General features: G+C 45.5%; 1 protein-coding gene across 1 annotated transcript in view; it reads left to right on the top strand.

Moving 5' to 3' along the window:
• Positions 1–7,990: 7,990 nt before the first annotated feature.
• The window catches only part of Rab7a (RAB7A, member RAS oncogene family), a 50,959-nt gene continuing 42,416 nt past the window's right edge, over positions 7,991–16,533 (top strand). The window contains exon 1 of the mRNA XM_008828550.3: positions 7,991–8,171. The gene's annotated coding sequence lies outside the window, so the exon portion shown is untranslated. The remainder of the gene's footprint in view (positions 8,172–16,533) is intronic.

The raw sequence follows: 16,533 nt of genomic DNA, 5'->3' as shown, positions 1-16,533 counted from the left end.
ATCATGGTAGCAGTGCATGGTAGAGATGCAAAGAGAGGAAGAGACTGGGATCACATTGACCTCTTGGAGGCCATGTCCTCAATGACCTGAAACCTCCTGATAGGCTACACCTGAAATTCCCATCATTCCCCGTAGTACTGCTGTTGGGCCCTTTAACTCAAGAGATCAGGGGACATTTAAGGTCCAAACTCCAACAGGAGCGTTTGCCCTCCCACATTTCTGGGTTCTTCTGGCAGGTCACTGGAGAGGGCAGGGCTTTTGTGAGTCCATTCACACAGGACTAGGCACTGTGCACTGCCTACCTACTGAGACCAGCCTCTTGCTGTGGCCATGACTTCCATTAAACAAGTGGAAGACCTGAAAGTGGGGTTCAGACTGTGGACAAAGAAGAGGGGATCATGTGGAATCCAGCATGTTCATTTGTTTGTTGCTTATATTTTCACTTTGGCTTCTGCTATGGGTTAAATGTTACTATCCTTCCACATCCTGCAACTATGTACATTGAAATATAACCCCCAAGATGTCTGTTTCAAGAGCTGTGGCTTTAAGCCAGGGGTGGTAGTGCATACCTTTAAACCCAGCACTATGGAGACAGAGACAGGTGGATCTCTGTGAGAACAAGGCCAACCTGGTCTACATAGCAAGTTCCAGGTCAGCTGGCACTACAGGGAGACTCTGTCTCAAAAAACGAAACAAAACAACAGCAGCGACAACAAAGAGCTGTGGTTTGGGGAGGTGATTGGGGAGATTATGAGGGCTCTACCCCCATGACTGGAGTAGGGAGTTCAGTCACTTTTGGACCCCTCTGCTATGTGATGTGAAGATGCAGCAAGGCTACATGTTGGAAGCAGAGAGCAACAGCCCTCACCAGATGCTGAATGTGCCTAAACTTGATTTCCCAGCCTCCAGAGCTATGAGAAATAAATTATTGCTATAAATTTCCTTTTTTTTTTCAGAGTCCTACAGGATGTCCTTGAACTTTCTATGTAGTTAAAGATGACCTTGAATTTTTTTTTTTTGGTCTTTTTGAGACAGGGTCTCCCTGTAGCCCCAGCTGTCCTGGATTCACCATGGAGACCAGGCTGGCCTCGAACTCACAGAGATCTGCCTGCCTCTGCCTCCTGAGTGCTGGAATTAAAGGCGTGTGCCACCACGCCCGGTGATGACCTTGAATTTTTGATACTTCTGCCTCTACTTCCTGAATACTGAGATTATAGGTGGGAATCACCACACTGGGCTAAAACTGATCATTTAAAATATCAAAATCAGGCCAAGCATGGTAGCACATACCTTTAATACTAGCACTAGGGAGGCAGAGGCAGGTGGATCTCCATGAGACCGAGGCCAACCTGATCTAGAAATCCAGTTTCAGGCCAGCTGTGGGTACAAGGAGACGCTGTCTCAAAAAGCCTAAATAAATAAATAATCGAAACCAGGGGTTGGTGATTAGCTCAGTTCACTGGTGCTGAGGATCAAATCCAGGAACTCCCCTCCAATTCTCCCTAGGACCTCTCTTACACATTCCCCCAACCAACTTCAATTATTTATTTATAAAATGGCCAGGCATGGTGGTGCATGCCTTTAGTCCCAGCATTCTACCTCCTTAGTGCTGAGATTAAAGGCATGTGCCACCAAGCCAGGCAAAACATAATTTAAAACATCAAAATCAGGACTGGAGAGATGACTCAGTGGTGAGGAGCACTTGCTGCTCTTCAGGTGGACTGGAGTTCAATTCCTAGGACTCATATCTGTGGTTCATAACCTGTGATTCCATCCAGGGAATTCCACGCCCTCTTCTGACTTCTGTAGACCCCTGCACATACATGCTTCATACAGACATACAGACACATACACATAAAAATAAAATAAAATCTTAAAAAATATATCAAGGGACTTGCAAGATGGCCCAGGGGTTAAGGACACTGGTTGTTTTTGCAGAAGACCCGGGTTCGAATCCCAGCACCGCATGGCAGCTAACAACTGTCTGTAACTCCAGTCCCAGGAGATCTTACAGCCTCTTCTGACCTCCTCCGGCATTGCACAACATGGGTGCACCTACCTACATGCAGGCAATAAACATACACATAAAAATTTTCAAAAAATATATCAAAATCTGGGCTGGAGAGATGGCTCAGTGGTTTAAAGCACTGGCTGCTTTTGCAGAGGACCTGGGTTCAGTTCCCAGAACCCACATGGCAGCTTACCACTGTCTGTAACTCCAGTTCCAGTGGGTCCAAAGCCCTCTTCTGGCCTCTGAGGGCACTATATGCACAAATGCACTTACATACATGCAGGCAAAACACTCAAATACACACACACACACACACACACAGATACACACACATAAATTTTATGTGTATGAGTGTATTGCCTGCATGTACTGGAGTTACAGACAGTGGTGAGCTGCCATGTGGGTTCTGGGAACTGAACCCAAGTCCTCTGCAAGGGCAGTCAGTGCTGTTCACTGCTGAGCCATCTCTCTAGCCCTAAAATTAACCAAAATATTAAAAATCCAAATAAGGGGCTAGGATGTAGCTCAGTTGATAGAGCACTTGTCTGGTAGGCATGTGGTCATAGATTCAATATCTAGCGCTGCAAAAAACAAGACATGGTGGTGCAACTCAGGAGATGGGAGCAAGGAGAGCCCCAGTATGGACAAAATTAGACAGTGAGCTGGATCTTGGGGCTGTGCCAGGCACCTACTAAGGCCATGAGGCTCACTGTGGGAAAGAGAAGGAAAGAGTGGTAGCCAGAACTGTCTTTGCCATGCAGAGTGACCAGTGCACACACACACACACACACACACACACACACACACACACACACACCTTTATCTGAATAACACCTCCAGGTTTTATTCTCTTCACACATAGTACAAACTCCATGACCCTGGATCTACTATATAATCTGGCTTTGCCTTTCTCTCCCATCACCTGCTCAGCTTCTGCCACACCAGCTCTGTTTTTTGCAGAAAAGGATGCCTTCTGCATAGCACATTTGCTCTGCTTCATACAGAGATACAGACACATACACTACAGCACTTTCTATTCATGAAGGCTAGTTGTGTCAGCTGGTCTTGCTCAAATGTCACTTCTTTACCTCATCAGAGAGTACTTTCTGGCCACCCATGCCTGATATCACCTCTTTTCCATCATTAATCCATAACTCTAAAAAGTTATTTTTTATGTATGTTTTACCTGCATGTGTATGTAAGTACACCCATGTCATACAACTTTACAAGAGGGTGTTAGATTAATCAGAACTGGAGTTATGGACAGCTACCATGTCAGTGCTGGAAATGGAGCCTGGGTCTTCTTCAAGAGCAGCCAGTGCTCTTAACTGCTGAGCCATCTCTCCAGCCCCAACACCCCACTTTTTATGTGGGTCACTGGAGATCTGAACTCAAGTCCTCATTCTTGGGGTGGAAGTATTTTACCAACTGAGCCATCACCCCATCCCTTTTGTTTGTTTTTTGTTTGTTTTTAAGACATGAGTTCTGTAAGGCTGACTTGACTCTCATAGCAATGCTTTTGCTTCAGCCTCCCAAGTGCTGGGATTACAGGCATTTGCCAACACATAGTTAAAACTTACATATAAAATCCATGCAACTGAAAGTCCAGTTTTTGCCCCTGCCCCATTGTGTTGGGAGTTTTGAGGTATGTAGAAAAAGGAGCTACATTTTCCCAGAATTCTCTTCTCCAGGCCAATCTGCATTTGCTTAGGTCACAACACAAATTCCACATGAGGTTTAGAAAGGAAAAGTAAACCAGCAGTCATGGGGTTTGTTCTTTGAAGGTCACATTAGGTGCAAGGCTCTAGGGCAGTGCTTGCAGCATGCTGGCCTTGCTGGCATGAGGTACCACCCAGACTTGTATCTCCTCCAGCCCTCAAATCTCCTTCCCTAGCTCCTCTGAGGCAAGCGTGTGTGGCTATGGTGAAAGGTGTCAGGTTCTTCTGTAAGCTACCCCAGGGGAACTGAAGTCAGAGGAGGTAAGAAACAGCCATGGTTTCCCCACCTCCTCATGATGACTCCCTACCTCCCACTTCCACAGGTCCAGGGTGTGTCTGCTCCCACATACATTCACCTTTGCTTCCTGACTGCTGGTCTAACTGCCCAGTAGAGGCTGATACTGTGCTGAAGACAGAGAAACAGCTGTGCATACCAACTTCCTACATCCCTACAATTAAGTAAGGTCTGAATCTGCCACCAGTTCCTTATTCTTGTTACTCATAAGTGTCCCACTTCCCCAATCAAATTTTAATAGATAAACCAGATAACAGAAAACCACTCTTACTAGTTGCTGAACTTATTCTAACCCCCTTTGTAAAAAAGATTGGGGTGGGGGGGGCTGGAGAGATGGCTCAGTGGTTGAGAGCACTGACTGCTCTTGCTGAGGACCCAGGTTCGATTCCCAGCACCCACATGGCAGCTATGAACTGTCCTTAACTCCAGTTCCAGGGGAATCCGAAACCCTCTTCTGACCTCTGCAGCACTGCACAACATGGGTGCGCTCACATGCATGCAGGCAATATACTTGTACACATAAAATAAAAATAATAAATATATATATATATAAGATTTTGGGGGGGTATTTTTGAGACAGGGTTGTTCTTTTTTTTTTTTTTTTTTTTTTTGAGACAGGGTCTCCCTGTAGCCCTAGCTACAGAACTCACTAGTAGACCAGGCTGGCCTTGAACTCACAGAGATCTGCCTGCCTCTGCCTTCCAAGTGCTAGGATTAAAGGTGAGTGCCACAGGTACCCACAAGGGGCCCCAAACCCATCTACTCCATCTCTGTCTCTGTTCAAACAATCTGCCACCTCCACATCTCACTGGGATTTTCCAGTTCCGTGTTTCTAAAACTGAACTCACTCTTAGTTGCCTACTGCTTGCTGCTTCTGGGCTCCAATCACTCTCTCTGGCCTTTTTAGCTCATCCAATGACACTCCAGAGAGCATGAGACCCATAACCGTTGACAAACTTCTTTCTCTCTCTCCTTCCTTCTATTCTTTGCAGTACTGAGGATAGGACCTAGGGCCTGGCATAGGCATCAATCAATGTCATAGTCTCTACTTGTCTCTCCCTATCAAACGCCTCACTTGACTCTGGCTTAGGCCTCCTATCCTTTCACTGGGTCCCTGAGTTTCCAGCCTCATCTCTTGCAAGACATTAAGTCACTAGAGAAAAAAAAAAAAAACAAAACTTTTGAGACATAGTTTCACGTTGTAGCATGTTGTAGTTCAGGCTGGCCTTGAATTCAAGGTAATATTCTTGCTTCAGCTTCCCAAATGCTAGATTACAAACATGAACCACTATATCCTGAGAGATTATTCTCATTCTCATTCATTCTCTCTCTCTCTCTCTTTCTCCTCTGTGATGCTAGGGATGGAAACCATGTCCTCAGCAATTTCAGGAAAGGCGGCTGTACCACTGAGCCGCACCCAACCTGTACTAGACTTATAAAGCAGCTGAGATATTGTCACTTTTTTAAAAAAAAGAATTATGAGCAGGCTGGGCATGGTGGTGCATGCCTTTAATCCCAGCACTTGGGAGGCAGAGGCAGGCGGATCTCTGAGTTCAAGGCCAGCCTGGTCTACATAGTGAGTTCTAGGACAGCTGGGGCTACAGGGAGCCTGTCTCAAAAAGACCAAAATAAATAAATAAATAAATAAATAAAATAAAAACAATTATGAGCTATGGTACCAATGGTACCACCTCAACCTGTTCTCGGAAAGACTTTTATACAGTTCTCTACTTCTGGTGTGTAGGTCCTAGCCTGGTTGCCTACTGCTACTTACTTAACCAGGCAGCTGCTGTGGCTTGGCTTAAGCTTGAATGAATTCCCCTGTAATTCATGTGTTGGAGGTTCTGGTCTCAGCTTGGAGATGCTGGGAGATGACAGAACCTTTGAGAGGTTGGCTTAGCACAAAGAGATCCATTCATACTGGTCTTGCAGAACGAATTGGTAGTCCCTTAGAGAGTGAATTAGAAGAGTTATTAGAAAAGTGCAGTGACAGAGCCTATAGTCCTAGCATCCTGAAGGCTGCAAGAGAGCTGGAGTTCAGGAATTTTAGGTCAGTGAGATCCAGTCTCAAAAAAAGAAATAGGGAGTAGGGCTGGCCCTCTGCTCTTGGGAGGGTACTTGGTACTAGTGAGATCTGTGTTTGGTCTGTCTTTTTGTACCTCTTTTATCCACTGATTTTTATTTCTTATTTTTTTTGAGATAGGGTCTCCCTGTAACCCCAGCTGGCCTGGAACTCACTATGTACACCAGGCTGCCTTGAACTCACAGAGATCCACCTGCCTCTGCCTACTGATTCCTGGGATTAAAGGCATGTGCCGCCATGCCAGGCCTGATTTTTCTTATTTTTAGTTTATGTGTATGAATGTATTGCATATATACATATATATGTTCACTGTATTGCACAATGCCCATGGAGGTCAGAAGATGGCTTTGGATCCCCTGTAACAGGAATTATGGATGGTTGTTAGCTACAATGTGGGTCCTGGGAATCCAATCCAGGTCCTCTGTAAGAGCAGCCAGTGCTCTCAACCACTGATCCATTTCTCCAGTCCCCTGATTTTTATTTTTTAATTTTATTTTTTTAAGTTTTTAAAAATTATTTTTATGTCTATGTGTGTATTGCCTGCATGTAGGTAAGTGCACCCATGTTGTGCAATGCCCTCAGAGGACAGAAGAGGCTGTCGGATCCCCTGGGGCTAGAGTTATGGTCAGTTGTTAGCTGCCACGTGGGTGCTGGGATTCAAACCCAGGTCTTCTGCAAGAACTGCCAGTGTTCTTAACTGCTGAGCCATCTCTCCAGCCCCAGAATTTTATTAAATTTTTTTTTTTTTTAATTTTTTTGAGACAGGGTCTCTCTGTAGCCCCAGCTGGCCTGGAACTCACTGTGTAGACCAGGTTGGCCTTGAACTCACAGAGATCTGCCTGCCTCTGCCTCACGAGTGCTGGGATTAAAGGAGTGTGCCACCACACCAGGCTATTTATTATTTTTATTTTATGTGCGTGAGTGTATTGCCTGCATGTGTAAGTAAGTGCACCTGTGTCTTATGATGCCTGTGGAGGTCAGAAGAGGGCGTCAGATCCTCTGGACCTGGAGTCATAGATGGTTGTCTGGAACCAGAATTAAAGATGGCTGTTAGTCGCCATGTGGTGCCGGGAACCGAACCCCAGGAACCCCAGTACCCTGCAAGAGCAGCCAGTGATCTTAACCACTGAGCCCTCTCTTCAGCCCAACACACTGATTTTTAAACACAATCTATCCATCCTTCCACCTTCTTGCCTCTAACTCTGAACTGGGTTCCAAGCCTGACACCACAACCAGCCTTTACTGCTTATTTATCTTTTATTTCTTTTGAGACAAGGTCTCACTGTGTAGCCCTGGCTGGCTTACAACTGGGTAGTAGACCAGGTTGGCCTTGAACTCGCAGAGATCAGCTTGCCTCTGCCTCCCAGGTACTGGAATTAAAGGCACGTGTCACCATGCCCTGTATGTCCCTATCTTCAGTTCGAAAGCTCTGGCTCTTTTTTCGTTTTCCTGGGTCATCTGCTTGGCCCCGTTGTTTAGCAGTGTTTAGTCCACCTCCCGGTGTCCATCACCCACGACACTAACCATTTCCATCCACCTTTCCGGCCGCACCCCACGCAATCAGAAGACCCTGAATCCCACCCTGTCTGCCATATGGTTGACTGAACAGCGCCTTCTGGAGAGGGGCACTCTCAGAAAGGCCAGTTGACCCTCGTCCTCGCTCTTTCAGGGTTCTTTATGCGGAGATTACAGAAGACGACAGAAGATTTGGATTTTGACCCAACATGGCGCCGTCCGGCTCCCGCCTCCCTCCGGAGCCTTAAAGATGGTGGCCTCTACCTGGGGGCGCCCATGTTTGTCCACTGAGCCGATGGCCGGAACGTGACACATGGTGGAGGTGGGGCTCCGCCCCCAACCCCGACGTGCGTGTCTCGTGACAGGTACTTCCGCTCGGGGCGGCGGCGGTGGCGGAAGTGGGAGCGGGGCCGGAGCTTTGGCCATAAAGCCCGAGGCGGCGGCATTGGCGGCGGTCTGCGGCTGGGCAGCACCGAGGAGCCCGCTGGAGCCGGAGTCCGACCTCTCTGCCGCGTCCTGCGTTGCGTCTCCTCCTCGGTGGACCTCGCGGTGAGCGGCAGGCCGGGGCGGCCCTTCCCCCGCTGTGGTCCGGACCGCGGGGCCTGGCGGGCGGCCGGGTCGGGGCTGGCGGGGCGGCGCCCAGCGGGCGGAGGTCGGAGGGCGCGGGGTGAGCCAGAGGGCGGAGGTCCTGCGGGTGGGAGAGGCGCGGAACGGCCACTGAGGACGGGCTGCCATTGAGGCAGGGCTGCCAGGCGCGTCACGTGCCCTGGCCCTCTGCGGACACTGGAGCTTGTCAGGATTATGCCTTGTAAATCCTGTTTCCGAAGTTCTGGAGGAAGGACGGCGGCTGACTGTGAGACCTCCTGCGTGTCTTTCAAATGGCCTGCTTAACCTTATAGCTCATAATCGTGGGGATGTTGAGAATAACATTGCGAAGGTTTGAGATTTATCCTTTGCTGGGCTGCGTGACAAGACTACACAGATTGCCCAATCCTCCCACCAATCCTCTGAAACACCGTGGCTGTGCCCACTTACAGAGAAATAGAAGAACAGAGAGGTTAAGTTACTCGTCCAAGGTCACACCACTGATAAGTTACAGAGCAGAGATTCAAGCCCAAGCACTTACTATACTGGCCTTTAGCCTCTTCAGATTCTCCTAAAAGCTTGCCACCTGTTACCTGTCCATCAGCACTTCCCTCCACCTTCTTTCTAGCTAGTGATGTCATTTGAGAGCCTCTTGGTGGCATTTGTTTTACCTTAGAGGTATGTTTCATTTGCAGTTGTGACTTTCAGGGCATATTACTGTAAGTGTAGTGTCACCCAAGGAGAAGCTCTTCAATTCTGGCTTGGCACTTCCTGGGATTTGATTGTTTTCCTATCTGGATCTTTTCTTCTTTGGGTTAGGTCTGGTAGGCCTGCTCAGTGAACCTTCCTGTAAGACTAGATGGGTGCCCAGCTGGTTGAAAATACTATGCCTTTGGATTCCCAAAGAACAGGCTCTTGTCTTTTCCTTGTGATTTCGGCAGCTGATTAGCCGCATGATTTCTCATCTATGGATTAATAAAGTCTCTTGTTAATAAGTTTCTTCAAACTTGAGATGATTGGTTCAGAATTGAGTCTAGGCTGGAAAGTGAGTTATGAGTGCTTCTGAAGACTGACTAGGCTAAAGCCTGGTGTTCACAACCCTGTGGTGTCCCAGGTTGTCTGTTTACTTTGCTACCCAGTCCGATATGCTTAAGTGCTGTAGCCTTATGTAATATGTGAGTTTAGAGGCGAGCAGTGGTGAGCACCTTTCATAGTCAGGAAATGTTTTGCGTATCTTCCATATATGTGTCAAGCATTGCTGGATCCTGACTCAGGAAGGCAGGCATGGGGCCTGTCCTCAAGGAATTGTAAAATGATGAGCCTAACAGCCAGGAACTCTGTTGTGGAAAGACTTGCAGGTAGAACTTGGGGCTTTTGCAAAGAGGAGTTGCTTTTAATCCGTCCAAGTGAGTCACAGATGTCCAAATGTGTGGTGTTCTGGCTAACAACTTGAAACCTTTGTCAGCTGTATGTGTGGTGTATGCACGTGTTGGTGTGGATGTAGGCACCGGTGAGTGCTTGTGTGGGTGTGTGTAAGCTGGAAGTTGATGTTGGATGTTTTCCTCAATTGCTCCACTTGATCTTTTGAAACAGGGTCTCTCACTGAACCAAGAGCTCATCCATTCCATATTCCATTCCTCTAGGCAGGCTGGTCATTGAGCTCCAAAGGAACCCCCCCCCCCCCATGGGGCTCTGAACTAAGTTCCTCATGTTTGTACAGCAGGCACTTGTACTAACTGAGCCATCTCCTCAGGCCCCATCTTTGTCAACTTTAGCAATAGTATTTGTGTGGTTTTCTCTTGAAAGAGAAGATAATGTTACAGTTTATAATTGATGGTCTCTTTTGAAGAGTGACCTTCAACACTTAACTTGTTTCCATTTTTGCGCCCCCCTCCCTCCCCTTCAGAGGGAATCCATGCCACTGTAATGTCTGAGCAAAAGCGCTTTGGGGCTACTGATTTTCTTTTCCAGCTGACAAGAAAGCTTAGTGTAGATCTGCTGTACCTAGTGTCAGTGCATTCTGGATTAAAAACTCCTGTGCCTGTTTCCCATGGCTTTCTGTTTGGAGATTCAGGTTTTACATTGGTGGTAGAACTGCATGAGTAAACAGAAGGGTGGAACAGAAGAGAAGGCACTCTAAAAATAGTTTTATTAGTACAGTCTTCTAGGTAATTATTGGCAACCACATGAGCTGACTTTTGTTTTTCTTTTTTTGGTGTCAGTTGAGCCTCACAATCAGAGGCCATACCCCTATAAGAGAGCAGTCCTTGTGGGAAAGGAGTTGTAAATCCGTTTCTGACTGTACCACCAAGTGAAGCAAGAAAGTTATTTGACTAGCTTTTGTTTTTTGTTTTTTTTGGGTTTTGGGGTTTTTTTTTGGTCTTTTTGAGACAGGATCTCCCTGTAGGCCCAGCTGGCCTGGAACTCACTATGTAGACCAGGCTGGCCTCCAAATTTACAGAGATTGCCTGCATCCACCTCCCAAGTGCTTGACTATCTTCTAATAGGTCTTCAAAGAGATCTATCTGCACAAAAAAATATTTAAAGAAAAAATTTCTAATTTATTTTTTATTTTGTGTGTATGGGTGTATTACCTGCATGTGTGTAAATGCACCTGTGTCCTGCAGTGCCCCCGGAGGTCAGAAGAGGGCATTCGATCACTTGGAACGTGTTAAGGATGATTGTAAGCCACCATGTGGATGCTGGGAATTGAACCTGGGTCCTGTGCAAGAGCAGCCAGTGCTTTTAACTGCTGAGCCTTCTTTCCAGCCCACAAAAAAAAATCTTTTGCCCTACATTTGTCATTAACCTTTCTATGAAAAGATAGTGCAAACAGAGACCTTCTATGGGCCCACAGTCATCTGCATTGTTCCTCTTTGGAGTCTGACATCAGTCTTTTATTTTTTTTCAATGATAAATGATCTCCATCCAAGTCAGCAAATACAGCTGAGCCAGATGACGTTTTTCCTTGGAGAAGTGAGGTGTAGGAGGTGGCCTCCCAACCTGGACTGAACAGCAGCTCCCCCTTGGAGCTGGGGTCCTTTTTGAAGGGTTCTGAAGCCCCCTTACTTGTTGGTTCCTGCTTTCTGCTGCCATTCCAGGTGGGGTGGCCATTGTATTCTCAGTGTGCTGCCAGACATCTATCTGTTCTGTCACTCTGAAATCTGGGTGCTTCACTGGCTGCAGTTGCTGCAGAGACATTTTGCAATGTGCTCTTCTCTTCAGTTACTCCCCCTCCCCATTTTCCCTGCATTCTAGCTCCCACTCTTCAGATGCCATTAAAGACAGAAAGTTATTTGCGTTTGTTTTCAAACTTAAAAAAAAAACTTTACAAATTGTTGTGAACAGCAATTTGTAAATCAAAGGTAAAAATGATATGATGGGTGAAATCAAAACAAGCTTTTGGGAATCTCCCTGACTAGTTTCAATTCTAGTACTCCAGACTGTGATTCCAAAACCAAATTTAAGAATAGCTGCTTGCAAAATGTCTGCTTGGAGGAGGAGGAGGGATTGTGATTTGACTCCAGTGGTGACATGCAGTATTGGTCTTACTCATCTGCTTGAAGGTGCAGTACTTAAGCCAGAGTCTCATCAGGGCTCTCTGTTTTGGTGATGTCATCAGTGCTTTGGAGATCGGCTGTTTGATTCTGTTGTCCATATCCTAGTCTCCTAGGAGTGCCGGCGCTGGCACAGAGCAGATCTGAGGCAGCCTGAGGACCTGAGTAGTCTGTAGGGATTGCACAGCCTGGCTTGATTCTCAGCCAGCCTTGCTAATGGTGCTGCCAGGCTGCTCTCCAGCCTTGAAATGAAGATGACTTCTTAGGGACTTAACTTAGTTGACTTCAGGAACTCTTTAATACTTATTTGGGGAGGGAAGGGGAGGTTGAGCAAAGTGAATGATACACGTATATAAAAATGTCATAAGAAAACCCATTATTTTGTCCAATATGAATGTGTGCTGATAAAAAATAAAATACTCGAGATAGTTCACATCGTTTGTTTCTAATCTTTATGTGTCTAATCTTTTTCTTTTTTTTTTCTTTTCTTTTTATATGTTCGTTTTTGAGACAGGGTCTCCTTGTAACCCCAGCAGGCCTGGAACTCACCATGTAGACCAGGCTGGCTGAGATCTCATAGAGCTCTGTCTGCCTCTGTCTCCTGAGTGCAGGGATTAAAGGTGATTTTTTTTTTTTTTTTTTTTTTGGTCTTTTTGAGACACGGTTTCTCTGTAGTCCCAGCTGTCCTGGAACTCACTATGTACAGAGATCCACCTGCCTCTGCCTCCTGAGTGCTGGGACCAAAGGTGTGTGCCACCATACCTGGCCTTTTTTGTTTTTTGAAGTTGATTTCAAATTGATAAGCATTTTGCTCCAGAATATGGTTTATTTGCCATGGTAACATTTGAGTTGAGTGTACAATGACAAAGGTGCTATGAATTTATCTTTTAAAACCCCAGCCATGCTGGGCACTGTGTAATCTCTGCACTCAGGAGGCAGAGGCATTGTGAGTTCAAGGCCAGCCTGGTCTACATAGCAAATTCTAAGCTAGCCAGGACTACATAGTGAGATCCTGTTTCAAAAAAGCAAAACCCAAAACAAGCCCAGCCTGTGCTTTTAAAAAATAGAATTTCGCTCTCCTGTGTTTTGAGATAGGTTCTTATATAGTCCAAGCTGACCTTGAATTGCTAAATTGCCAAGGGTGGCTTTAAATTCCAGGTCGTTCTACAGTCACGTCTTGAGTGCTGGGATTACAGGTGCCCATCACTGTGCCTCTTTGCATGGCAGTTGGCCAGTCTGCCAGTATTCTGCAAGCACTCAAAAAAAGATGATCTGAGATACTTGTAGTAGCTCTAGGTTCTCTTAGCAGTCTCTGGTAGAGCTGGTTCTAAATCCTCTAGGCTGTGTCATTCAGATGATGATTGTGGGAAGAACACTGTTAACTTGTAGAAACCCTTCTAATGTCTTCTAGTATTTGTGTGTTGTTTAACAGTTGCATGGAATTTTATTTGGTGCTCCTAGCCCTATGTTTCTTCCTGAGATGGTTGAGCCTTACCCCAGGTAACCCATCTGGAATGGCAGCCCCAACCTGCTTTTTCCATTACACATGGGTTCCCTGGTGGCTGCCTATAGTCAACCCCTTATGAAAATTTGTCTTTCTTCCATGATTTAAATTTTTTTTTGGCTGATTAATAAACCAATCAGATCTTAGGGAAAAAAAAAGTAAAGGAAGTAAAAGAAGAAAAGCTTGTGATTCACTACCCTCTATCTTCTTCCTTCATTACTTTTTTTTCCTTTACTGAAATATAGAGTACTGTGGAGGAGGTGGAGGTTCTTGGGTCTTGTGTCCTGACCTACCTCTCCCTGGCAGGAAGCCAGGGATCTTGAGGCTAGCTTTGTGCATAGGACTAACACTAACATTTTTCAAATGTTTGATGCTGACAGGTAAAGAACCTGAGGCAAGGGGACTGGAGAGATGGCTCAGCAATTAAGAGCACTGGTTGTTCTCCCAGAGGACCATGGTTTGGTTTCCAGCATCTACATGGCGGCTAACAATCGTCCTTAACACCAGTTCTAGGCAATCTGAGGTCCTTTTCTAGCCTCCTTGGGCATTGTACAGCATGGGTGCACTTACACGCAGGCAAAACACTCACTCACATAAAAGTAAAACAATAGTAACAAAAACAAAACAAACCCTAAACCCTGAGGCATTCTGCTTTAGAATGCCATGGTAACACCAAATAAGTGAAGTGTTGACCTTATTTTTGAGTAGTTTGGTCAATTTTTTTTTTTTTTCCTTTCTTGAGAAAGGTCATGTAATCCAAGTGTATACCTGAGGATGACCTTCAATTGCTTCCCCCTTTATCTCCTATGCTCTGGGATTACAGGAATATACCCCCAAGCTTGGTTTATTCAGTGCTGGGGATCAAACCCAGGGCCTCCTGCATATTAGGCAAGCCACTCTACCAACTGAACTATGTCCCCAGCCATGTTTTGAGACTCTGTCTCAAAAACAGAAAAAGAAGTGGGCCAGATGGTGGCATGCACCTTTAACTCATCAGTCAGGAGGCAGAGACGGGGAATTGGAAACCGTCTTGGTCTACATAGTGAGTTCAGACCAGCCAGGGCTACCAGCTTTTTGACTGAGTGATATTGAGCTTTGAAACTCAGACCTTAGTTTAATTGAAATATTATGTGGCTTTGTCCCTTCCCAACCCAAAGTCCCTTTTAAAACTTTTTTGCTTTCAAAATTTGTATCTGTAACTCTGAAGAGTAACCTTACTGCTTGTAGCATGTAAGAAAGCTTCTTGGACAGTGGTTAATATGTAGAGGTTCAGGTTGATGAACTCTGTTCTGCTCACTTGATAGCTTTTATTGTCTGCTATAAGAAAAAACTGCCAGCAGCTCTGGGGGATGTAAAATAAAACTCCTAGAGATTCAGGAATGAATGTAAAAACAGAGGTAAGAGTCCTAAAAATAGCATAAAGAAAATTCTAGAGCTCTTTGATGACTAAGGTAGGGAGGGACTTGATGGATTTTTGGATAAAGTTGGTATGGAAAGGATAAGTCGGTGGGGGGGGGCAGGCATTGCAGTTGAGCTGTGCCTCAGTTGGCAGTGCTGTGCTTTGTGGATATTCACTCTTAAATCTTGTGACTGTTGAAGTTCTGGGAGAGGAATGACTTTGCTATGACAATTTACCTAAAGAAACATATGAGATTAATGAGAGGGCTGGAGAGATGGCTCGTGGGTTAAGAGCACTTGCCGCTCTTCTAAAGGACCTGAGTTTGGTTCCCAGCACCCACATCAGTTGGTGTTTCACAGCTTCTTGTAACTCCAGCTTTAGGGGATGTGATGCCCTTTTCTGGCTTCTGCAAGTATCCTCTCTCCCCCACAATAAACAATAAGATAAATCTTCAAAAGAAATTAGAAATTAGTGAGAGCTGGCTGGTGGCTCCTGCCTGTAATCTCTGCACTGAGACTGAGGCCAGATATGTGAGACTCTGCCTTAAAAAAAACCCAAACTAAAGATCGAAAAGGCGGTAAGGCAGGACTATAGTGGAAGTGTTCTGCTCAGACCTGAGAGGCGTATGTGTGTTTGCACGTGCACTGGAAATTGAACTTATGTCCTCACGTGCCAGGCAAAGCACTGTTAACTCTGAGCTATATTCCCAGTCTAGATTTGCCTTTTAACAGTAGGTTAAAAATGGTAAGGATAGGGGTAGAGGAAGAAAGTAATTTGTTTTTTTTTTTTCTTTTTTAAAAAAAAATCTTATTATTTTTATGTGTATGTGTATATTGCCTGTGTGTAGATCAGTGCATCCTTGTTGTGTAATGCCCAAGGAGGACAGAAGAGGCTGTCGGATCCCCTGGAACTGGAGTTACGGACACTTGTTAGCTGCCATGTGGGTGCTGGGATTCGAGCCCAGGTCTTCTGCAAGAACAACCAGTGTTCTTAACTGCTGAGCCATCTCTCCAGCCCCTGGTTTTCTTTTTTTAACCAGCTAGCCATGTGGGCTTCTCTTAATCACCAGTATATTTTATTGATTAAAGTGCCTATGACCTATGATATCTGGAGCTGGAATCAGAACCTCTGGAGCTGTTGAAAATAGTTCTTATGTAACTGCCTCTGTTACTAGTTATCTGCTTTCAGCCTGCCTGAAAACAACCCAAAACAAAAAAGGCACCATCATTTTTGTCCCTTATGACAATTCTTGGTTTAAAGCTGAGAACAGGGCTGGAGATAAACCTGTATGGTAGAGCCCAGCAAATGCAAGAACACCCCCCCTCCCCCGCCCCCCCCAAAAAACAAAACAAAACCAAAAACACAAAACCCAACTGAGAGCTGTAGGAGTGGCACATTGAAGAATCTAGAGTCAATTGTTCTCAGCCACAAAGCCCTTTCAAACAAGAATTGCTTTCCAGGGAATGAACTTTGTGAAACTTGCCTTTGTTTTTTCCTCTCCCTGTGGGAGAGTGATACCTGAAACAAAGTGTGTGTGTGGACAGTCTCTATATGTTGGATCATTTAAACATCACAAATTCAAACTAAGCTCCTTGACTGGTCGGTTACTTTCAGATGAAGAAACTGAAGGCAAGGGTACCTTCAATATCAGGAATTCCTGAGTAGAGGGACTGTGACTATCACCCAGTGCTCCAGGTCTGTAACCTTATGTGAGAAGAGCATTTTCGGTAGGAGATCTCCCTTTGGGAATTTTATGCTTCTCTTGTGTTCAAATGTTTTTTAAAGCCAGATGTTCTGTCCTGTTTCTGTGAGGTGTTAAGTTTCCAGGTATATTACCTTTGAAGTAATATCAGACTTAGCAGGTGA

The sequence above is a fragment of the Nannospalax galili genome, unplaced genomic scaffold (genome assembly GCF_000622305.1).
Source record: "Nannospalax galili isolate Female #2095 unplaced genomic scaffold, S.galili_v1.0 scaffold332, whole genome shotgun sequence".
In the NCBI taxonomy this organism is placed as follows: domain Eukaryota; kingdom Metazoa; phylum Chordata; class Mammalia; order Rodentia; family Spalacidae; genus Nannospalax; species Nannospalax galili.
Note: the sequence above shows the minus strand (reverse complement) of the source record. Positions and strands in the feature narration are given on the sequence as shown.